The sequence below is a fragment of the Canis aureus genome, chromosome 9 (genome assembly GCF_053574225.1).
Source record: "Canis aureus isolate CA01 chromosome 9, VMU_Caureus_v.1.0, whole genome shotgun sequence".
Taxonomy (NCBI): domain Eukaryota; kingdom Metazoa; phylum Chordata; class Mammalia; order Carnivora; family Canidae; genus Canis; species Canis aureus.
In genome coordinates this window covers 15,895,024-15,920,565 of record NC_135619.1, presented here as the reverse complement: position 1 = coordinate 15,920,565, position 25,542 = coordinate 15,895,024, and the positions used below count along the sequence as shown (strand labels likewise).

General features: G+C 38.8%; 1 protein-coding gene across 7 annotated transcripts in view; it reads right to left on the bottom strand.

Moving 5' to 3' along the window:
- The window catches only part of NPAS3 (neuronal PAS domain protein 3), an 839,196-nt gene that overhangs the window by 157,497 nt on the left and 656,157 nt on the right, over window positions 1-25,542 (bottom strand). The gene's annotated exons all lie outside the window — the stretch shown is intronic.

The window sequence follows — 25,542 nt, the reverse complement described above, 5'->3', positions numbered from 1 at the left end:
GCCAGTGGTGCTGGGCGACAGAATTGATTATGAAAATTTGTGCTTCCTTTGGCAGATATGCTAAGTGGAGGAGCCCTCTCTGGACAGCCGTGCGAGGAAGCGGGCTAGCGTCTAAACACTCGCAGCCTGATGATCAAGTGAGCGCCGACGACGCAATTTTTTCCAATTTGCCTCGAAATAAAGCGATGAAGGCGTAAACGTTATATAGCAAGGAGACGTGCCTTCTTAGGAATAATGGGCCTCGCTTGCTGGCTGCAGGGAGGGCCCGTGAAGGTCTGCTGCCGCTCCCATCTTCATGCTCAGTAGTAGCAGCAGGGAGGATGGGGAAAGGGAAAACTAAGAGAAAGTGAGTGGTAACATTTTGCAGTCAAAGCTGCCAACCTCACACTTTGGGAGATGTCATTTTGAAGGAACTTGCAGGAGGGTTTCTTTTTCCTTGCTTCTCCTTAGAGAAATCGAGCTCTACTTTAGAAAACTTAGAAGCCATAATAAATTCTAAAGATGACACTAAAAATCGCTTGTTATGCTCTCCCCAGGGAGAACCATGAATAACCTTTTGGTGCATTCCTCTCCAGGAATTTTCTCTACGTACATCCATTTATTTATGAAATTTGGCTGCTTCACGTTGAGTATTTGTACAACTAGATTTTCAACTCCTAGAGACCAGGAGCTTTGTTGTTTTTTTTTTTTTTTTTTTTTTTTTTTTTTTTTTTTTTACGGTATTCCTCTGACGATGCTAATCTCAAAGTATCTGGGGTAGTTTTTTGTACTTGGCAGGTCCCTGCTACTGCTCATTGAATAAATGAATGAATGATAGTCTGCCCTTGATTAGAAGATTAATTTTTCATGATCAATTTACACGTAAAATATTATGTCTGAAATCCAATGGAGTTTTAAAGATCTTTATAAGCTTTTTTTCTCTTGGGAACTATTCCCTAAATTTAAGAATTTTGAGTTTTAAATAAAAATGAGCATTTTAAACTCTTTTTGAGATATTCTTTAAAATGTGTCAATAGATGAACAAAACTATGTTAGAACATACTGCAGAAATGATCACTACATAGATTTTGAATACAACTTCCAGGAAAATATTATAGGCCACTTGCCTTATAGGGATGATGAGATTTACATGTAGTGTCTACTAAATCTGGTTTGCCTGAGACAGGTTCAATTGATACTATTTTCCCTGGGGAGTAGGATGGGGCCTCAAACAAGAGGCATGTTTGTAAACATTACAGTGGTAATTTGAGGATATAATAAGCAGTGGAAGGAACACAGAACCAGGGATGGTGATGCCTCTGCCTCAGTTTACTTCACCACTAAGTTCAAGGGGGCTTGATTAAGTCAGGTACCATTTCTACTTTTAAAAATGCCTACTTTGCAGCTGTTTTTGAAGATCAGGTGGGAGGGCAGATTTTTAAAAGGATATTTATTGACATGTGAAGCTTTATATTCTTGCTCCAACGCTGGCCTGGAGATGGAAGAGTATGTTGTAGCAAGGCGATTTAGTCTGGGGACAGCTGAACACCTGACCCTCAGGTACCTGAACTCAGAAAGAAAAAGTCATATTTTTTTTTTTTTTTTTATTTATGATAGTCACAGAGAGAGAGAGAGAGAGAGGCAGAGACACAGACAGAGGGAGAAGCAGGCTCCATGCACCGGGAGCCCGACGTGGGATTCGATCCCGGGTCTCCAGGATCGCGCCCTGGGCCAAAGACAGGCGCCAAACCGCTGCGCCACCCAGGGATCCCAAAAAGTCATATTCTTGAACAGGAACCAAGGGGGGAATATATCATTTCTGACTCTTAAATCTGCCATCATTGTCTTAGAGTGAACTCTGTCCTAAAAGCCAGGGTATGTAAACTAGTAAACAGGTCCTTCACATTTCAAGAAAAGCGAAGTAAATTATACCCTTCTTTTTCATTAAAAAAATAGGCAATTCTTTTCAGATTATCTCGCACCTGGCGGTATCAGTGTATCAGTCATGAATACAAAGCAGAGCGGATACTTTTTAAAAGTAGCACAAATTCTTGATATCTTATATTTCTCTCCAACATACATTTCTTGAGATTGGTCAGGACGAGGAGGCATATGCACATTTGTCCACCTTTGTTGATTTCTTAATGCACTGGCTTTTTTTCTCTTCTTATGCTATTTGCTGCAGAGGAGCGATAGGCTCTAAGGGGTCTATCTTAAACCTAGAGTGGTAAGAGTCACCAGTGTTCCAAAAAGCCTCAGTCTAAGGTGGTTTTCCCTAAAAAGTGGTCCTAGACACTTGTGCTCTTAGAAGGCTTTGGAGTATTAACCTTTGTGATGTATTACATTAGATGGGCCTTGGACACAGGTCTGAGTAGAACAAAACCAAGGTTAAATGGTACAGGGCCTTTTCTAAGTCAAATAACTTCTAAGGAATTTATCAAATATAACTTCTACAGTGTCATTGGAGAAGTGAAAAATAATACTAGAAGTCATTGTATTCCCTGCTCGAGATTTAGGACAGTTACATTACTTTAAAATATATCTGTGTTCATGGCTGTCAGAAGAAATCCTAACAAAATCCACACATTTGCCACATCCATTACCACTGTAAAGAATTGCTTTGAAATGCTAGCTCTAACAGTTACACAGCTTCAACTTCCTCATTTGAGGCTGGACACTTCTAGTTCTGGGCTGAAAGTCTTTACCCAAGGACCTACCAACTGCAAGGTTCTCACTTGCAATGAAAAATAATAGTAGTTAAGGTCTATTGAGCATTTAGTGTTTACTAAGCTTTGCTTGTATACAATATGTCCTAGACGGTTAAAATTTAATCCAGTGAACAGACTACATGCCTGGTAATATTATTCTCCATTTTACTGACGAGGGGAGAGATGTTAAGAGCTTATCCAATGTCACACAGTAAGTAAAATAACTGGTTTCAAACACTGCTTGTCACGGACTCTAGGGTACCCCACCTGTCCCTCACGTGTCCACAGACAGTCACCATGGCTTGATGGAAGCAAGTGGAGGTCAGGCAGCCCATTAGATCTCTTTGACCATGAGCATAAAATAATTTTAATTGTCTTTCATACAATGGCAAAAATAAAGATTTCTAAAATGTGTACTATAAAAAGAACACTTTTATGTTCTTAGAAGGAGGTTTTGCCTATTGAATGTAATGAATTGTCAGGAACCCTTGACAGTATCCTATAGTCCCTAGTGTTTGTTATGCTAAAACATCCAATACTTTTCACTACAAATTCTTCGATAGGCCCCATCACCAACACAGAATCCAAACTATCAGAACTAAGTCCCCTTAACCTCTGGTCCTTCCTTTCATAAAGTGTACTTTTAAAAGCATCCTTCTTCCCACTAAGCCACCATTTGTACAGAAACTCACAATGGGGGAAACTCTTTGCAGGAGACAGGTGCATGAGAAAAGACAGTGTGGGATCTAGGGTAGAGCTCAGTTCTGTGGTGGAGTGGATTCTGCAATTTAGGAAATGGTGTAGAAGGAAGTGTTTTACAGTCATCACGCTTAGTACAACTCCTAGATTCTTGGATGTTTTCTTCATGCTTTGCAATCATTCTCCTTAAAAAATATACGGTGATAATGACATGATCATCTTGTTTTGTGCTTAATAATGAGACAGATAAAAACCGTAGTTACTCATGAGTGCAAAAGTGAAAAAGAAAAACGGCAAACAAAAAAGGTAAGTCATTTGTTGTAAGAACCTACAAATAAATTAAACCTTGCCTAAGATGTATTGATTTTATGTGGCCTCCCTTGTAGAATAATGTCAAGGGTTCCTGACAATCCATTACATTCAATAGGCAAAATCTCCTTATAATTTTTTTCCTGTTTCCTGAACGATGTATAATCTATTTTTTCCTTGATGAAAAAGCAATGCTTTATAAGCTTGAAAATTCTTTAAAGTAGTGAACAAAGCTGACACTTTATATGTGGAAAAGTTTCTTCTGATCACTTCTTCAAAATCATAGATGGAGAAAAACTAGTTATAATCGACTCTACAAACGGTGTGCTAAATCTAAACCCACACATATTTCAAAATATAACAGCTGAGTCCAGCAAATTGGAAATTATTATTAGGTTGTCTCTATTATAAAGTTTAGAAATGGCATGCTAGAGGGAATGCTTTGCATTTTTTACTAGAGATTTCAGTAGTAAAGAAGAAAACTTTAAAAAGTATATATTCCTAACTAATTTTCAGTGAAAAAGATGCACTTCTCAATATCTTAAGATCATTATTAGAAACTCATTCTTACTGCCAATACTAAAAGTGACTCCAAAGAAAATTTATTTTATTTTATTTATTTATTCATGAGAGACACAGAGAGAGAAGAGAGAGAGGCAGAGATACAGGCAGAGGGAGAAGCAGGCTCCATGCAGGAGCCCGATGTGAGACTTGATCCCGGGTCTCCAGGATCACGCCCTGGGCTGAAGGCAGATGCTTAACCGCTGAGCCACCCAGACGTCCCCGAAGAATACATTTTAAAAATAGTGTATTCACCATCTTAGATGCTTTTCTAAAGCCTAAGATTATTCTCACCATGAAAAAATAAAATGCCTCTGTCTACATTGATGCTGAAGGAAAATAAAGATAGATGTAACAGTTGTAGTAGAAGAGCAAATAGACCAATCCTTTTTAATCTTTAAAAGTGCAATTATTTGGGTGTGTGTGTGTGGACTCACAGTGTTATTCATGCATGTTCTCCTCCTGCTGATAACCTAGTAGCAGGAGGGAAACGAAGATGCTGCAAATCTCCTAGCTGACAAGATTTTCATTTTTAGTGTTTAATAGTGGTATCTGATTCTGAAATTGGCATTTGAGGGCCTGGTGTGCCAGGCAAGGGAATTCTGGAATTTCACAATTGTGTGGCTCTGAGAGGCCTGCGTGGCTGGTGAGAGTTTGGGAGCCCTGCATCAGGTAGCCAGGCTGCCCTGGTGCCTGGTGAAAGTGTCCACGCTTTACGGTCTCTTGGCGGTGGCCACTTGAGTCTCAAGATTGAAGCCAGACTTCGTAGAAACTCTCCCAAGCTACCAAATGCCATTAAATTCAATGACCAGATGATAGCAGGACTGCAGCTTCGAAAAATCCTCACATACCACTGGCAAGTAACTTGGGCAACAGTTAATTCCAGCTTGAGTAATGAAGCCCATGCCTAGGAAACCCCTCATCCTAGAACGAAAACTAGAGCTGTACAAAATTTCTTCTCTGTGTTCAGAGAAATAGAGACTTGAGCCAGGCAAATAACGCAGATGAATGAATGAGCCTCTAATGCTGAGACGGAACAAATGGTCCTTCATAAATGTATTCATTCATCCAGTCCATGAACATCTGGTGACCGTCCGTTAGGGGCAGACACTGAGTGGGGCAGTGGAATCAAAACTGAGTTGGGTCCCACTGTGTTCACAGTCCATGAGACAGATACATGGAAACAGAGTTGCAGCGCAGTGAGAGACATGTCATGGAGAGGGATATATGTGCAGGAGCTGGAGGCTGGAAGAATGAACTAATGCTGCCTGACGTAGAAGGGGAAGTTTCACAGAGAAGATGGGCCTCAAGGAATCATTGAGAGAAATTTCCCAGGCTGAATGCATGAGGCCAGAAGAGTGGACAGAGTGACAGAGGGGCCCAGAGGCCAGACAAGTCGAGGATGGGAGGACTTCTGGAAGGTATAGTGATGGTTCTATGGCCCATATAAGATATTAAATCTGGACTGTGTCTGATACTAGGGTATGCTGGTGCTGTTGAACACTTTGAAGGAAGATTTGATTATACTTCTAAATCAGAGCTCAGAGAGCTTGGGGATGGGGAAACCAGTTAGGAGGTCGCTGTAAGGTCCCAGGCGACACTGCTCTCTAGCCTCTGCATCTCCAGCCTCTGCCTCTCCCTGGCTGTTTATCGTGGCCCCATTGCATTAACAATCCTCTGTAAACTGGCCTTCATATAGCCCATTCTGAAAGTGCTCTAGCCAAATCTGCAACAGTCTATTAACTGTCAGATATGACGGGCCCATCATAGGCCTCTTCCTACCTGGCCTCTGCAGCATTTAACATGACTGACCATTCGCCCTCCTCAAAATACTCTGCTCTCTTTCAATGGCACCACATCCCCTTCTGCTTCTTTTCCTACCCCTCTGTCCACATTTTAAAAAATTTCACATGGGCTCCCCATTTCTTCACCAGCTAATTGTCCTCATGCTACACTTCCCTTAAACTGAACTTGAGTATACATCAGAATCACCTGGATGGCTGGATCCCAACCCCAGAAATTCTGGATTCAACAGGTCTCGGGTGTGGCCCATGAATCTGCACTTAGCAAAATAAGTTCCAGGTGCTGCTGCTGGTCTGGGGCTGCATTTTGAGAACTACAGCCTTGAACAACCTTTTTTCTGTTCATGGCTTCAGCTACTGACCATGCTGATGATTTACTACCACAGGCATTCCCACAACCTCAGACTTAGATAACCCATTTTCACATTTCTTTCACAATACCCCAGGGCTCTGAAACTTCATGTGTCCATGATACAGTGAATTAAATCTCCCTCGCTCTTCCCTTTCCATACCCCCAAATCTGCTCTTCCTTCTGTATTTACTATCTTGGAGAAAGGCACCTCTCCCCTGATTTAGCCTCCACATGTCACAAACTCCCAGAAATTATTGCTTTCAAAATTCTCTGGTTGACATTCTTCCCCCGTGCCCACTATCACTGCTCATGCATGGGCCCCTCACAGGACTCCTAATCTCCAGGCACACTGGTGCGCTCATGGAAAATGTGTTCCTTTTGCCTGGATCCCCTCCTTAACATCCATAGCTAGTGCCCTGATCAGGTGCACTTTTTATGTACACTGTCTTAGCTTGGGCTGCCAGAACAAATTACCATACATTGGGGGTGACTTTAGTAACAAATATTTGTTTCTTATAGAGGGCTGGAAAGTCTAGCATTGAGGGTCCAGCAGATTCAGTGTCTGATGAGAACTGGTGTGTAGATGGCTGCTTTCTTGCTATATTTTTCCCCAATGGAGACAGAGATCATATCTCTTTTGTCTCCTCCTCTTCTTTGTCTTCATCTTCTTCTCCTTCTCCTCCTTTCTCCCTTTCCCTCTCCCTCATGAGAGCTCTTCATGAGCTCTTCATGAGAGCTCTACTCTTATATCCTAAATACTGCCCAATGGCTCCACCTCTAAATATATCACTTTGGGATTAAGGCTTCCACACCTGAATTTGGCAGTGGGGGACACTAACCCTCAGTCCATGGTATGCTCTATTCTCATTTTGGAAACACCTTGCATTTAATTTTAGTAGCACCAATGCCTGCTAATCATGCGCAAGGTGCCCTGAATGGACCAATATTTTGTTGTTTTGAACTGACTTAAGAGGTTCTTGGGAAGAAATAAACTGTCCAGAGCAGCCCGGGTGGCTCAGCGGTTTAGCACCACCTTCGGCCCAGGGCGTGATCCTAGGATTGAGTCCCATGTCGGGCTCCCTGCACGGAGCCTGCTTCTCCCTCTGCCTGTGTCTCTGCCTCTCTCTCTCTCTCTCTCTCTCTCTCATGAATAAATAAATAAAACCTTAAAAAACAAACAAACTGTGTCCAAAATCTTGAGCATTGTTATATCCTCTTTAACTTTTCTGGCTCTGAAGGGACTGTAGGTTGCATACTTATCTCACTGCATGAGCTTATGTTAGTAACAGATCTAGGTACTCTATATTCCAGTAACAGAGATGGTTGGCATTGAACTCCTTTGAAATAAGTTTGTGTTTAAGAAAATAAGGTAAATATTCTTTATTAAGTTTGAGCTGTAGAGATAGAACAAAGGAGATCTGGGTTCCAGTTTTGGCTTGGCTATAAGCGGCCCCAATTCCATGGACTCAGTATCTTTCCTTACAAAAGGAGATGCTTGATTTACCTAGGTCATCTCCTTGGACAGGTTTCAGAAGCCTGTTAGTTGAGTATATGAACAGTAATTTCAACCCTTATTAATGAAGTACTTTCCCATAGCGGTTAATAAAAGAGAAAAATGCTTTCCCTCTGTGTGAATACATGAAGAGTTAAGGAGATATAAAGAAATGTGGACACGAGGAGCCATAGCAGTTAAGGCAGAGACCCTTGTGCATTAGGAACTGGACTTGGATCCCAGATCTGTGGAGAAGCCAGAACCAGACCATAGACTCTGAAGAAATGATGGCTAAAGGAGATGCAGTTGTGGGGTAAGAGTCACCAGTTATCCACAGATAGAATAGTTTACTGAGGTAAGCCTGATGTGAGGCATAATGAAGTTCCCCATACCCATGTTTAGGCTTTTTAGCAATTCAATTTTTGACACAATATCCTCTGAGTGCCTCTTAATTCATTTGCTTCTTTTGCTTCTATTGTCTTACATCAACAGTGAAACAAATTATAGTCTGAAGACCAAAACTGCCTCAAAACTGAGTATCCAGAATACATATTTCTAGGCCCCAGTCCTGACTCACACACTCCCCAGGTGATTCTTATGAATCTTAAACTTTGAGAGCCACTGCTCGGTGAAAAGGAACAACTCAGGTATGGCTCAGGGTGACGTGCTGAAATTCACAGGGACTTGGTCAATATCTAGAAGGCTACTATCTGGTTCTTGAACCAGGCATGACCCTTGCTTGCATCTACAGAGTTACACAGATATTATCTTTTTTTTCTTTAAGATTTTATTTATTTATTTATTTTGGAGAGAGAGAGGAAGGAGAGTGTGCGTACATGTGCACACAAGAAGTGGAGGCGTAGAGGAGGAGGAGAGGAAGAGGGCAAGAATCCCAAGCAGACTCCAAGCAGACTCCAAGCTGAGCATGGAGCCTGAGGAGTGGCTTGACTCCACAACCCTGAGATCACAACCCAAGCCAAAACCAAGAGTTGGTAGCTCAACTGACTGAGTCATCAAGGTGCCCCCGTAGATCCCATCTTTAATGGAAGTTGCAAGATTAACTAGACGGCTAGTATTTTAAAACGTGGTTTTACTGTGAAATCATCATAAGAGAGGATCTATACCAAAGTCTAAAATCATAATCAGATTCACTATTGCTATCTGGGGTAGCAGAGGATTCAGAACCCCAGAAGATCTCTTTGATACATCACATGCAAATGAAGGGTGCAATTAGTTAAATATTTCATTTACACCATTTAAACTCAAATGCATCCTGTTGAATTCTCCCTTAGCTTGATACCACAACTATCAAATTCAAAGGCAGTGGAGGGAAGGGTTGCTGTAATATGCAATACAATAAATATATCAATTGGAGACCAACATTAAAAGAGTTATTTGCTAATGGGCACCATGCCAGGGTTATTCAGGCAATGCTGCCTGCAGAATTCCTAAGCTGAGTTCACAAGATACAGATCGATGCACCTCCAAAGAGAGTCTATATCAATCTCCATTTCATTCATTAGCTCCCACTTCGAGCTGGTTGGCTGCTAGTTAACTCTTTAATGTGGGAGAAACTGTCAGTGTAAAGGCCACTGGGACACGTGCTCTTCCCAGCTGTACTTGACCTGTCAATATTTCTTGCAGCAGGCTGTTTAAACTGGTACGGCTAATGGCAAAATGGAGACCTATGGGGTTTTGAAGGCTTTCATAGCTTTAGAATGGCTTACCATCCAATAGCAAACATTAGTAAATTCATCCCGTTGCTGTATTTTTGCCTGTGCCTTACCATCCAGGTGCACAGAAAGTGGGATAAAATTATTTTCCATAGTTCTATTCTTGAACTCAAAGGTATTTTGGACTACACATTATGTAAATGTGTGCTCCACTACAATGAGATACTATCACACCAAGGACTCAGCTGCAGTGGAGATCATTAGTTTGTGATTCAGCTCTAAAGAAGCTCCAAACAATGAGGGAAGCAAAGCAGTACTTTCTATAAAGTTAGGACTCGTTTTCAATTTGTATTGGTCCAGGGACAACTTTATTGTTGCACAGTGGAAGAACCTGGATGCTCAGGGGGACGCTCAGTGCATGAACTATTTCAAGCCCTTCTGAAAATGTAAATAAGAGCCCTAAAACATAAAGGCATAATTACCAAAACAAAGAACAATCTCAGGCCACCAGGAATAGCTGGCTTCGCTTATTTTCTTTCTACAAATATTGAATTTACTAATTTCCCTTGCCTTACTGTTGAATAAAATCAATTTTCTCAGTAGAGCTGATCTCTGCTTTGTTTGAGGTTAGATGTGAAGTTGATATGCATCCTTAGATATACTGTTGGAGAGAAAGCCTTGAATATTTAACCCTACGTCACAGCGAGCCCTCCCTTCGCCATCCTGTGGGGCGTTTATTGATTCATTATTTGACAATCAGGATTCTCCATAGGTTAATTGACATGTTTGGAATTCATGGCAAGAAAATCTGTGCATTATTTTAAAACTGCTGTCAAATTGTTTGTAGATACGGTTTGATAACAACACCTGTTTTTCCCTCTCTTGGCCAATACAATCCATTGAGAATCCTGGCTTAAAAAATTTCCCTGCAGAATTGTCAAACATATGTATTTGTATTTCATTACTTGGGTAATAGCTGATTTGCCAAGTTCATTTACTACTAGTTGCTTCTCGAACATCTCAGTGGGATAATTAAGGAATACTAAGAACTGAAACTGTACTAAGTTAGGAGGGGGCTGGAGCCATTGCCCAAATCCCAGTCCTGATTAAACTGCTGTCCAGAATTAAATATTCAATAACTGAAATGCTCTTTTCTTCCTTTACTCTGAGCAACTCATCATCAAGAAGACAGAGAGCTAGCTACTCCCCAAGTTGTGCAAAAGAACCCCCACCCCCTGCAAATGATCTGTACCAATCAGATAAAAATCCTGCAGACTTGCAAGGTAAAGGTATTTAAACTCAAAATTGGTAATGGTCTAAATGGTGCCTTCTCTCAGAGGATATATACAACGTGGGGAGAGAAGATAAATAGTAACTCCAGGAGTACATCTTGGAAGCGAGTAAAGAAAGGCCAGGTACAGTTCAAGGTTATGGCTGAACACAATGGCGCTGATGAGAATTTGGCCAGCTAATACTCTCTCCTGAGAAACTGTGAATGTGGAAGATACTGGAGAAGAATGTTGAAGTATGATAGCATTAGAGTTTAAATGTTCTCAAAGAATCTTGCTGGCTCATTGCACAAAGAAAAGAGAGATATTTTAATCATGAGCTATCTATCATCACTTGAATTTGAATGCCTGTTGTTTGAAGTCACAAGCTACTGACTCCCATGATGTAGGTTTTCAGGTCTATTGCTGGAACAAAAAAGGTATGAACACTGGAAAAGAAAAAAAAAAAACAAAACCCGACAAAATAAAACCCAAAACAAATGGCTATGGGCCTGACAGAGAGAAGATATTATGTCTGAGATTCTGTCTCTTTTAAATTGTGGACAAGGAGAAGTAAGAACAATTGAGTGGTTAGTTTCTCAGAATCTTCCCTCTGGAGAAAATGGGAATATACGAGAGACTAGAGAGAATGTGTTTAAAAATAAACTATCGAGGAGTACAAGCCCCGTTGCTATCATAAGACAAATGCATCCAATTCTTCAGTCCATAAGTTTTCCAAGTTCATATATATATTATAGGAAAGGATACCCAGGGATCCAAAGCAAAGTTGTGTTTAAAGTGCAAGCACCAAAGTAGATTTATCAGGGCGTGAGGCGAAAGGGGAATTCTGATGATGATCTTCATTTGTTTCTCATTTCTTCTGTTTTGATACATATTCCTTTTTGACATAGAGCTGATAGACCCAAAGGGCCTTTAATAATTCCACAGAGAGACATACATAGTTTCCCATCAACTATGCATCGGGTGTTCATGAGGGAGCTATTATTGATTTTCCAAAAGTGAAAAAGTTACCTGAGTACTGACATGATCTTGTTTTATCCTATTTCATTAGATGAGAAAATTGTATAGTTTTTTATTCTCTCAATGCCCAGAGGCTGAGGCTTAAGGAGGGGAAACAGTTCAGACTCTTCAAATAAAATAAAAGTAAGACAGAAGAGTTGGAGAGCTTCTCCCGTCACATTTCCACAATTTCCGGCTTTCAAGCCGCCACTTATAAGCCACTTCTTGACATAATCTTTAGGCTTAAGCATGCGGAACAGTGGAACAACCAGCTTAATAAAAAGACAAAGATGATATGCAACTAATGGACAGGGCATCGCAACTAGGTGTTAACACATCATTCATTGAACTAAATGCTCTTTCAAACTCTGCAGCAGAAACAATTAAAGTACTGACGGCAGTCTTAACTTGCTTCAAGTTGTCTGGCACAATTGATCCACAATTATCTTTGTACTCCCTGAAGCCCCCGAATGCTACCTTCTTCATTGACTTTAAATTTCCTTCACAGTTCTTCAACCTGTGTTCTGGCATACTGAATATCCGACAAACTGAATATCCATGGGAGAGGGCCATTTTGATAGATCTAGGAATCCTATATATCCTATTAAAAATCTGAGCTTTATGTCTCTTGAATGCTTATGACCAGCTTCTTCATAACAAACACAAAATCTGATTGAAAATTTAAAGATGAGGGTTAAATTTTAAGGCAAAAGAGGCAACAAGCTGTTTTTCCCCTTAGTTTCATACCATGACTTGTAACCTAAGTTCTGCGATATGGGATTTGGGGCAATGAGGCAAATTCTATTTCCAAAATTTGAACTTTGAAGTCGTCCCTGCCTTATATGGTCAAGGAATCGTGCTAACCATTTCTGTATCCTTGGGCCAAGGCTGCGACGGCCAATAAAAACACTCTTGATGAAATGCCCTCCTGAATATCCACTCATACGGTTGTTTGGACATCTCGTTGCTAAATAGGTGACTCTGAAGTGGCCGATTCATCAGAACTGCTGTGAACTTCTTATGGAATACAGCCAGGTGTGCTTTGTTTCATTCAAAGGAATGAAAAGGAATTTGTTTTGGAACACAGGCATGGATGTGTTCATATCCGCATTGTACATTTGAGTTTTCTTCAGTTATGTGCGTTCTGATATAGAAAGATAAACAGTACTTCAGTTGGAACCAAAAACTGCCAAGGTTCTTGGCACTTTGTGAAAGTAGAAGCAGAACTGTGTCTTATGAGAGTATTAGGATCTGTATTTCATTAGTATCATCATGGAATAAAAGAGAAAGCAACTTCTACTTGTGCAGTATGTGAAGAATCTTCAACAAGATCTCATGTTTGCTCATAGGTCAGTTTTCTGAATAATGCTATGAAAAACCCTGGATGAATTTCCATGGATCTTATTTAACATGTTTATTAAAATTGCTATTTACCACAAGCTTTATTATTTTATACTAATTTCCTTCTATCCTCTCTGAATAATAATACACATGGTCTTCTGAATGTCTATGTGACAATAATGTGCATATATATCATCATACTCTAATTTTCTGATGCTTTGTGAGTTGGGAGGAATGCTAATGTTACAGAAGGTGTAGTTTCAGGCAATTAGGGCCTGAAACTACATATATAATACATATATAATATTAATACTGGAAGCCCTGCTCCCACCCCATGGTATTCCTAATTCCTCTTCTCCTTTTTTCCCTTTTCACTTACAACCTTAAATACCATATAATCACCTTGTTTGGTTACATTTTCTGTTTATTGTCTATCTCTTTTCACTGGAATATAAACTCCATGGAGGCAGAAAACTTCGCTCTGTTCACTGTTGTAGATTTGGCACCTAGAATGGTTCCTGTCACATAGCAGGTGTTCAATAAATATTTGTTAATGGATGAGTAATATCACTAGTCATAGTAAAGAGTAGGGTAAATGTTAAATGAATGCAGTTTTCATTCTATAATTCCTTCATTTTATCCTTCCCAATAAGTTAATGATGGCCCAATAGTCTATGCTTAATAATCACTTTAGGGAATACTGCTAAAGGTGCTAAGTATTAATTGCCTCAAACACAGTGGGAGGTATACATCACTAGATAATTTTTAGTCTTGTATAAGATCTTGTACAAGAAGCACCACTTTTCATACACTCAACATTCGAGATATTTACTTCTCCTCTGGGAAATGAAGGCAATTTTTGGGAAATGCACTTCTGGAATTCACTATTGTATAGGTTACCATTCCAAAGTAAATTCTATCCAACTATTGTTCTGAATAAAATAACTAAGAAATTTTAATATATAGAGCTTATTAGAGACTCGTATTCGTTCTCATTCTTTCTCCCCTTTTCTCTCTTATACACATATGAAGGAGGTGGGGAAAAGAACTGTCAGAAAGACCGTGATACAAACGTATAAATTCAAAGAGGAAAGAGATAGAAGTAAGAAGATTTGGGTTATAGTTTTAGTTCTGCTAGCATCCAGCTAGATGATCTTGGCCGATTAATTTGTCTTCAAAGATTCTGTTATTACAGTGAGTAAGCATTTAAGATCTTATCACTGTCTAGCAATTCTAGAAGCCCATGAATGGAAGATAAAGTGGGGGAGGAAAAAAGCTTATTTGTGTAAATGATTCCAATGACCTTTCAATTTTTGATGAATTAAAAAAAATCACTAAGTCCCATGTTACTTTATTATTTCCTATTCTTTATACCCAGAACATTATTATTATTACTTAGAGATAATAGGGTTAATGTCTGGTCCTCCAACTCAGAGCATTGCCTTTGGTGAACAACTGTGTTGCCCATATAATTAATCAGAGGAAATTTCAAAATAGTTTATACCATCAATCTCTTTGACAACATATCTAACAGCTTATTTCATCTCGCTTTTGGAATAATTCCAGATAGCAAGATCTAGATATCTTCAGGCAAAGCTTGTCTTAACACCTGCTTTCTTACCTGCCCTCATAAATACAGGTTGCTCAACAAAAACAAGCCAGTCAAGAGAATTTCATTAATTCACCTCTGTATCTTGAATCAGCCCTGACTCTCCCACAGCTTCTTCAAAGGGATTCATCCCCACTGTCCCAAATGGACCAGGGAGAAGCTCCCCTGTTGTTATGATAAAGGAAAGATATCTTCCTACTATATCAGAAGCTCCTGTATGTTGGCTACTCTGAAGAGTGGTCTTGCCAATCATGTTTATGCCTTTTATTTTATGCTCAGAATTTAAAATAAGCTGGTGATGACTGGGACAACTTTGGCTGATTCATATTTTATATTTTTAATTAGTTAAGGCAACCAAGATAATTACACTATTCCCATTTTAAAATTCAAGTAATCAAGGCAAGAGAAAGTGCCAAGGTCACCAATTAAGCCTCTAGTAAGACCAAGATTACAACACAAGAGTTCTTGGTACATTATTTATGTTTCTAATTATATAAAAGGTCATCTTGCACTAAGACAGACACTACACAGTCAAATAGAAAATGTACTGGATTGGAAATCAAACAATATGGATTTCACCACTAATTTAATATAATACCACAGGTGGTTATCCAAGTTGTGACTATATTCATTCAATATTAATTTATTTAATAAACAATTAAACAGTCATTCTGGATACACATACATACATGAAATAGGCAGAAAGTAGTTTCAAGGTGGCAAATTGAAAGAAACTATATGAGCCACGTGTATAAATGCTGAGGGAATTCAAAGGAATTGATCTTATGCGGCTTTGCTGGGCTGACTGGTTTTGATATCTGGTCTTTTCATTCAAACTGACAATTACAGAATTTACCACATTATAAAGGTGTTTTTGGATTTGTGAAAAAACAACTGTGGACTTTTTTTTTTTCTTTTGGTCTGTCAATTTTTCAGTGTTTGAAATAAGATGATTAATATTCTAAATTAATAAAATAAAAAAACACTATACAGCTCTTCACAAGTGCTTTGCAATATTTTAAATACTCCTTATTTTCTATGTCAAGTACCCTTTGAGAATCTCGTGAAAGCAATAAAACCTCACTGATCATAAAAAAGAGATGAACGTGAGATTTCATGTCAATTTTAGGTATTCACAAGTTCCTCAAAGCCAGTCTCTGGATCCCAGGTTAGAAACCTGTATCCTAAACCAAAAGGGAATAAACCTTCAGGAGAGCATCCTCTTGCTATGATAGTCTTCATTCTAGCTCTGCAATTAATTTATTCTACAAATATTATTGAGCATCTAATATGTGCCACATGCTGTTCTAGGTTATCTCAGGGAGCAAAACACACGTTCCCTGACCTTCAGAAGGTGAAAGCCAGACAAAAGCAATAACTAAATTATATAGCATGCCATAGGTGGTAAGTACTATGGAAAAATACTAAGTTGGGAAGGGGTTTAGGTGTGTCAGGGAGTACAGAAGAAGTCTGTAATTTTAGATATGATCATTCAGGGAAACCTCACTGAGCACATGACATTTAAACAAATACTTGAAAAAGGAAAAGTTACAAGCCAAGCAGATAGGTAGGAGAAGTGTTCCAGGAAGAGGAAACACAAGTGTAAGGTTTCTGAGATGTGGCACCTGGCAAGGAGGCAGGAATGCAGTGAGATAGGAAAACAGAAGAAGATAAAAAGTGGAGTAATAAAGGTGTGCAGGGAGGGGGCAGTAGCAGGTCACAGGGGGATTCTAAGGCCTTTTAACAACTTTGGGATGGGAAGTCCTGAAAGAGTTTGAAGCAAAGTGACACATTCTGATTTATGTTTGAATAGTACCATTGTGGTTGTTGGCTTGGGAGGCAAGGGATCTGTGATTGGGGATGACTGTAGAGATCCAGAGCTGGTTATGGGGCTTGGACCACAGTGGTAGCTGGGAGGTGGTGAGAAGTGGTTGGATTTTGGACATATTTTGAAATCATATCCCAATGCTGATGCATTATAGGCAGAATATGATAAAAACAAACAAACAAAAAAAGAAGTCAAATATACCTCCAAGATTATTTTCACCTGAGTTGCCACTAACTTCAACTGCGAAGGGAACAAAATGGGGCTCAGGAGGTGGGAGTAACGATGGAACGAGCATTTAAAGGTTTACTGAGAAAATGTCATCCATCATCCATTCTCCTTTGTGAGCTGATCTGAATTTCTCCACTTGTATTTATGACCAGTGTTTTCAGCAAAAAATTGGGCTCAGTATTTTTGCTATTTAGTTTATAGTTGGATGGGTCAGATTCTTCCCATAAAGACTTCGTTTTCTATTCTAATCTCATTCTCAGCCCCGTTTGGCCACGCCCTCATTTGTACAATTGTCCTTTAAGTGTTACAGAGGTCTCGATGTTTTCATTCTTTTAATTAGATCTTCAGGTCCACAATTGCAGTGGCTATCCCCCATCATTCTTTTGTATCTCCACAACTGAACCTATAATGCTGTTGGGGGTGCCAGGCAAGGAGAATGACTTAATACAGTTTTGGCTGATGAGAAAAAAAAAAAAAAAAAAACAACTCTCTGGAGAGTTCTTCCTTACAGCAACTTCCTTTCTTTTCATTTTTGCTCTCAACTCTGAAAATGGAACAGCTTGAGATATCAAAGCCTTTTACAATTTTACAAAGTTTGTATAATCGGTGAAAAGATAAACCACATGCACACATTTGCGTCTCAATACATTTCCTGAGCTGCAATCTGGATGTAAATAACTAGGGCCAACACTCGGGCAAACTCAATGGGATCTGAAATTTTGATTAATGCTACAACCACATTCATATTATTTGAGTCTTTGAGGGAGGATCAATGTTGAGAGATCTGTCAAATCTGTTCTGTAGAATTGGAGTGTTTGATCCTTCTTAATTTTCTTACAAGTGAAACATCAGGTTCATTATCAATTGATTAATTTGGCAGGCAATCAAGTAAAGAACAGAATCATATATGGTTACCTGAATTATTAAGGTACTAGTAACTTCATCATGTTGGCATAGCAGAGGGCTTTATATTAAAAATTACAGTAAATATTTCTAGCACTTTCAGTAAAATGCCTTTTTTCCTGAGAATTCATTTTTCATGTTAGCTGTAGAGAAAGCTTCTTTCTTCTGGTTCTGCTTTCTTGATGCATTCCAATAGTAGTGGACCAGTAGACTTTATTTAACCTGTTGTATCTAACTAATGTTTATATCTTCTCTTTTGGAACCCACTAGTAATCAGTATTGTTCTTTTTTTTTTTATCAGTATTGTTCTGAGACTAGCAGTGGTCTTGAAAGGTCAGGAGCAAAACATTTGGGGTGAGAGATGGGGTAAAGCAAACAGGTTGCCACTTCACATCATTTCTGGCTCAGGTTAGTGGTTACTGGTCATTGTGCCTTTCAGAATCATTAAATTTTACCTATTTTAAATTCTGACATTGGACCTTTCTAGCTCTTTGTTTCTTTTCTGCCTCATTAGGGGGCTCTGAGCAGGAGTTTATTTCGAATTACCTTCTATTATGGATATGGCATTTTGCACTATATCTTCTTTCTGAGTCACCTTTCCCCTCTTGGAATTTCCTCCTTTCTAGAACTTGAGAACTCGAAGAAGAAAGGATGTTTGTGGTGGAGGAAAGTTGAATGCATTTACTTATCTTCTTCTATTTTTTAAGCCCTTGGAGTTTGCTTATTTAGGTTTTGATAAGGAAAGGGATATTTCTCTAATTTGTGAGTTATCCAGGTCTTTTATTTCTTATTCTTTGACTGCTCTCTGCTCACTTTTAGGTTAACTATTGCTTGCCACGATATTCATCAGAAGGGAAAGATAATTAGGAAAATGCATTATTAGCCAATTTTGGAACTTATGAGCTATTTATATAAGAACTTTTTGAAGATGGAGTATGGAGATAATTAAATAAAATTAGATTCCTCTATTATAAGACTTAAATGGATTTATACTCTGTCTCTGATTATCATGAATAATCCACTTTAAAAATTTACCCTCAGTGATTCAAGGTATATGGGACTATTATCAACGAGAGAGGAATAGAAATTCTAGACTTCAGACTCCACTAATGTGATTTTACACAAACACTCCGATGTCTCTATCTTTAGCTGGGAAAAAGAGCATTTTTTGACAGTATTGGAATGCTATAATATTACATCTAACTCCTCCTTCAAGCCCAAACTTAAGTGCTATCTCCTCCATGATACCTTACCCGAATTGAAGGCATCTCTCAAGATGTCCATAAATGTTACTTCTTCTTTTCTTCTTTTTTTATACTTCAGTATCCACCTCTACTTTATCTTTACCTATCTTTACCACCTGATGTATTACTTATTTCAACGCTACTGTTTCACATAGTTGGAAAGTCCTTGAAAGCAGTATCTTGTCTTAGACAACTTTTACATAGGCCATAATCAGTAGTATAGGGACACCTGAGTGGCTCAGTGGTTGAGCATCTGCCTTTGGCTCAGGGCATGATCCTGGGGTCTTAGGATGGAGTCTTGCATCAAGCGGAGCCTGCTCTCTCTCTCTCTCTCTCTCTCTCTCTCTCTGTGTCTCTAATGAATAAATAAATAAAAATCTTTTAAAAATTAATCAATAGTATAGTTCCAGATATCGTAATCAACTAAATTACTGATTTATAATAAAATTACACATATATTTTTGCTAATGGTAAAGCATTCTCATATCTGGTCAAATTTATTAACTTTTTAGGAGGCTACTTGGATGATATATCACTTCAGATTGGCTTTCCGTTGCTCAGAAAGCTAGGAAAATTCAATTTGCTAACTAAAATTTCAGGTACCAATCATTTTCTGAGGCCTCCTTCATGAGATAGTTGATACTCTGAGAAGAATGACTGTCTAATTATTTAAGAGTCAAGGTGAAAAAGGATCAGTCAATGAAACCAACTTGTAGGGATAAATTTGTATGCCAAGTAGATCAAGAATAAAATAAATTTTGGGGGCATTATCATTAACCAACTCATGCCTATAATAAGGTTGGTTTATAAAAACAGATTCTAGAATGTAAGTTAATTGGAGGATGATTCTAAGTTTTATTCACCAATTCTGTCTTAGCTAGTCATTTTACTCTAGAAAAAGAGTTTGCATTTATCTTTGCCATTTGTTTGGAAATCAGTTCTTTCTGTCTTGACACAATGTCCACATGCATACATTTCCACAGTACATATACTCCTACCTTGTTTTCGAAGGGAGAATATTCCCTTTTACGGGTGTGACAACAGAAGCAAAAGAATGAAGGACTTCTACAGTTCCATTTTCATAATAGAATTCTGTTGTTCTGGAATGATTTATTTTTGAATAAGGAAAAATGCAAGGAACTTGGAACACAGACAAAAGTACCTTCTCATCAAAGGTTGTCTATCGTTTCATGAATCACATGTGATGGATGAGATTTATGAATTAGAATCTGTGTCAAAAGATTTACAACATACTAAATTAGTTATGACATCTTCTCGTCGGTGCGCATAAACTTTCAACAAAATATCTATATCATCACCACAGGAGCATGGCCAGCCCGATTCTTTCATTCCACTGCAGCACATCCAGACCCTGTCACTGTAGTTGATGAATTCTTGAAGGAATGGGCCTCAGATCAATTAAAATAAACACCACAAGCTGATTTATCAAATCTTTTCTGAATGTTCTCAGAAAATGTCAAAAATCTGATCCATTGACAGAGAAAAGTCAGAGAATCGTGGCAGCCTATGGGATCACAAGACCTTTTCAAAACCATCATAAATCACCACAGAAAACAAATGGGGCACCATGTGATAAGATTTCTTCTGACAGCTTTGCCTCAACAAGACATATATGAGATAAATGGATACCTTCGTCTATACCCAATTGCCAGTTTACAAAGTTCCAAGTTGTCAAACTGTAAAATACACCAGCATCAAAGTCCTTCCAAATAATATACCTTTTTTGGGTATACAAGAGTGGATTTGCAATAACATCCCCTTTGGTTTATTCTACTGTTGCAAGCTATGTAACATCCCTGCTGGTGTGTGAGCTTTCTAAAAGAGAGCATGGCAATGTGTAGCCATGCACACAGTCACAGAGCACGTTCCAAATTTACCCTTCATATACATCCTTGTCTGAACTAATGAAACTTTCTTCACTTCCCATTATTAAAAGAAAACTTGATGGCACTAAAGTGCATCTAAAGGTACACTTTGTTCTTTTGTTTGTTTATTTTATTTTGTTTTGTTTTTAATCATCTCAGTCTTGTCTTATTTTTTATAGGTTAAGAGCACAACCAGGTTGTGCCTGTAATAATAACAGGCTAACCTATTCTTCTAAACTACTTCAGGAACAAACAAATGCTTCCATTAATTTTTTTTTTTTACAAATATGATCAAAGTCTATAGGTAGGGGTGCAATGTAATAAGCCTTAGATTTCACAGTAAATTTTAACCATAAATTTTAACTCCTATATTCCTGTATAGGTGGCAAACAAAAAGTCACATAAATATTAGAAATTTCATATGATATATGGAGCTGATTTTCCTGATTCAAAGAAGCCAATGGAGCCTTGTTCTCAAAGTAAGAGTGAAGCCTGATTCAAAGGAATGGCATCTATAAATTAAAGTTTATTATGAACATTTATATTTCCAGAGTAAAAACCAAAAATGAGCTTAGTATATAGGTTTCAGATATACTTATTTTTCAAAGAGCAAGAAATTCAAAGGACTGGAGATACAATTCCCTGTGCTACATCCACATATGACAGTACCCTCACCAGTCTTCTTTCTATACTTTCAAGGTATTACTCTAATCCTGCCATTTCATGAACCTTCCTTCTTCAATTACAGAAAGTCTGATTTGTTTGATTACTAATCCAAGTTTGATTCCCTAGAAAAGTAACTTTGTACTTCTTGGCCCTGCCACTTACTTGTTTCTATGAATCATGGTAAATTCACCAATGTTGACAGAAGGAATCTACTTCATAACTATCAAATATTTGGGATGGGATTCTAGTATCCAGCTGAAGCATATATAGATATCCTGAAACATGTACAGAACAAGATTTGGCACCTTTCTGTTCAGAATGGTTTAAAAAACAAAATGCATTGCTTACATTAGGCTTTTCTAAAAATTTATTTTTTTTTTTTTAGATTTTATTTTAGTTGACCCAAAGACTTCATCTGTTCTACGAACATTTTTGAGTACCTGCTGTGTTTCATGGACTGGGCTAGGCTCCAGAGTTACCGTGGTCAACTCTTATCACTAAGTGACATCACACAGTTACTAGTGCAAAGATAGGAATGTCACCTATTTCTTCTTTAATTGCTCACTAGTCTTAAGAGTGTTGCTAGGGAAGTCATATGGCAAAGAATCTTAGAGACCTTTCTGTGTCATTTAAGGCATCAAAGAATGCTCTCTGCTTTTTAAGCAATAGTCAATGGGGAAGAGACGCTATTATAAAAAATCACTCTTACCAGGATGACTAATTTGACAACCCTTTATTGCAATGCTTTCATACAGTTTAGGTTTGTGTACATGAATTTCCACCTGTTCATTTACAGCAAATCTCAGAGTCATTTGTGGTCACTCTGAAATATCTATTAATTCTCAAAATGAACAGTAGAGCACATTACTTCTGAAGGGCACAAAGCAAGTGTGCCACGTTGCTTTTGGAAGCAAGAGAGATAGAATAAAATTGGAGGTAGTGAAAACCATTTGGATCTTAATCTCAGCCAGTACTTTAAGCTTTGGGCAGCATCTTCATGTGGCTTTTTTTTTTTTTTTTTCCTGAATTTCCTCTCATTTGGCATTTTTCTCTCCTGGGGAGCAAACAGTGAGTTCATTTCATGGCCTTCAGTTGCTCTTGTACCTTGCAAATTTCAAAATTCCAACCAACAATAAGCACTTTGCTATGAGTCAGTAAATGGAATACATTAATAAAGCTTGAGTGTTTGGCCCTTTTCCAGACTTGAGAATTTGATCACACTGACTTAAACGGAGCCTTCGATTTTTTTTGTTTAGTGTACAAGAAAATTACCCTATACAGCTTTTAACTCCCCAAGGCTGTCCCTAAAAGCCTTGCTCAAACTTCTAAGGTGCCTAGACTAGTATTTGAGCTTAGAAAAGCTGTTGGCAAATCCCAGTGAAATTTTTTGACAGATTCATCTTTTAGCCTTTGGGAAAGTGAAGGTGCTGCAGGCAAGATATTTGATTAATGCCATGAAAAATAGTGTTGCTGGCACAGCTGGTATGGTGGGAGAAAAATTCATCACTAACTCTAAAACTGCCATGTAATTCTCTCCCCACAGTTCTTTTCCTCACTTGACAGAAGATTTGCACAGGACAAACCAGGCTGACAGAGGACAAGTCAGCCAGATGTTGAGGTATCTCGAAACATGACAGATCACTATGTTTTAGCTCAGATTAATTCGCTTATTAGAGGTAAACCTAAATCACTGGTCATTGTCAAATCAGTTGTCACCATCAGGAAATCATGTCACATTTCTGAACAAAAATAGTTCCAATTTTAAGGAGTTGCTTTAACCTCACCTTCTCTCTGCCGAGAGTGAGATTACAACAAAAAAAGCACAGGACCCACCTTCTCACTCAGGCAAGAATTCCAAAATGTGCCATTCTATCTCAGTAGCTACTCAACTGCTTGGTGTTGGTGAGGCCAGAAGAACAGAGAAAGTATGATTTCAGAGTCTGATGAGTGTCACACTCAGAATTGCTCTGCGTGTGTGATCTCACCTTCTTCCCTCATCTCCCATCCTTTGCCTTTTCATAGCCCTCTTCAGGGCATGACCCATGCTTCTGACATCAGCCAGTAGCCAAAGATAAACACAGATATATTCACCAATAAAGAAAATGTCAAGAACATCTTGTAGAATGAGCAAGCAGTATAACTCTATTCCCTAAGTTTATTCAAGGCGTGTTATCCTGTGAGGGCCTGGTAGCCTCTACCAAATGTGCGGACTCTAGCTCAACGCCCAACAAACCAGTTATTCAATTTATGAAGTCAGGACCACAACTGGCCCCACAGTTGGCAGACTCAAGAAAAGTGTCAAGGAGTAAATAAGCCACATAAAATAGCTAATCTCTTCATCCCGGGAGGTTGAGTTAAGAGATGGGAAATATTGGCAACAAGAGCAATGGAAAAACTGACACCAACTATGCTTGGACTGTGGTTGCTTGTGAAGGGAGAATGGACCTTCTATGGGGCTCACTGGGCACTGGGGCTCCTGAGAGCAAAATTCCCTTTAAAACTCCAGTAAATCAAACCAGCGTTTAAAAAAAAAAAAAAAAAAAAAAGGCAACATTTCTACCTCTCGTGTTTTTCCACAGTTTAGTAAATCAAGCTAAGTTGGTATGTAGAGCAGACACTGACTGTATGGAAAGAAATGTATGGTCATGGGGACACTGGATTCTTAGTTCTCATTTTGAGATCTAAATACAGCACTAGGTCCCCACCTAATAAGGAAGTCAATTTGTGCCACTTTTTGACTTTACTCAAAAACCATAGCGACAGAGCCCACAAAATGGAAAGATAAGAAACTGACTGATACATTTAATCAGAACTAAAATGGAAATAATCTCATTTTGCCCATGTTTCTGTTCCTGGTATGCCTGCCTTTCACGTCTGAGTTACCAGGATTGACACGTTGAGGCGACCTGTGAGTTGTCCCTCTCTTTCCCTTTTCTTGCTCAATATCAGATCAGTAACCAAGTCCTCAATTACTTCTTCTTAGTTGTGTTCCAAGCCCGCTGTCTCTGCTCCACTTCTGACCTTTCACCTCTGTAATCACGACTACAGTAGTTCTTTAATCTTCCTGTCTCTCATCTCATTCCTATGGTCTGCCCTCTGCGCCACAGCTAAATAACATTTCTGCTAGTTTTCTCCAGTTTAGGCCATTCCCTGCCTTAAAAATAATCAGTGGTTTCCTGGTGGCAGTCAGATCAAGTGTCAACTCCTTAGCCTATAATTGACAGTGTGCTTAAATCAGGTCCCAACACGTACTGCCTAGACAACCCTAGCTCTTGGTCATAGTCACTGATTGTCCTCTGTCCTTCACCCAGAATGGCTCTGTATCAGCTCTAGTTACCGAACTCCTACCCATCCTTCAGGGCCCACTCCTAGAATATCCCCTTCTGTGAATTTTTCACTGTACCCCATCTCCTCTCACCTTCCATAGTCTGCTTTTTCCTTCAGTGATTGTGTTCCTTCTCACTTTCTGCTTTGCACAGTAATAATTTTTGGTACATACTAAATGGTAAATTCTTAATTTGGAGGAACAATATTACCTCTGTGTACCTACAATTTTTAATGAAACACTCAAAATAGGTTTTGAATGTCTGAATTTAGAAAAGGTACAGTTATTTTAAATAACCTTTATTTCTGAAAGTCTCTGTTCTTTCAATTGAAGTTTGGGGTCCTAGAGTTGAATAACTAACTAATGGCTTGAATTCTTTATTTGTTTTGTTCTGACCTCTAAATAGGAAACATTGCTTTTGACGGCTGACCCCGAGTGGCTAAGCATACGGGTTCTGGACCAGGCAGTATTCCTGCTTCACATCCCAGTGTGGCTGCAAGATCTGAAGTGGTTTGACCTCTCACTTCTTCAGGCTTCCATTCTTTCTTCTCTCCATGTTGCCACTCAGGGTGTTGATAGGAAATCTGCAGAACTGAGGATGTTATTCCTTACCCACCAATATGCTACATGAACATCATTCTCTGCAGAA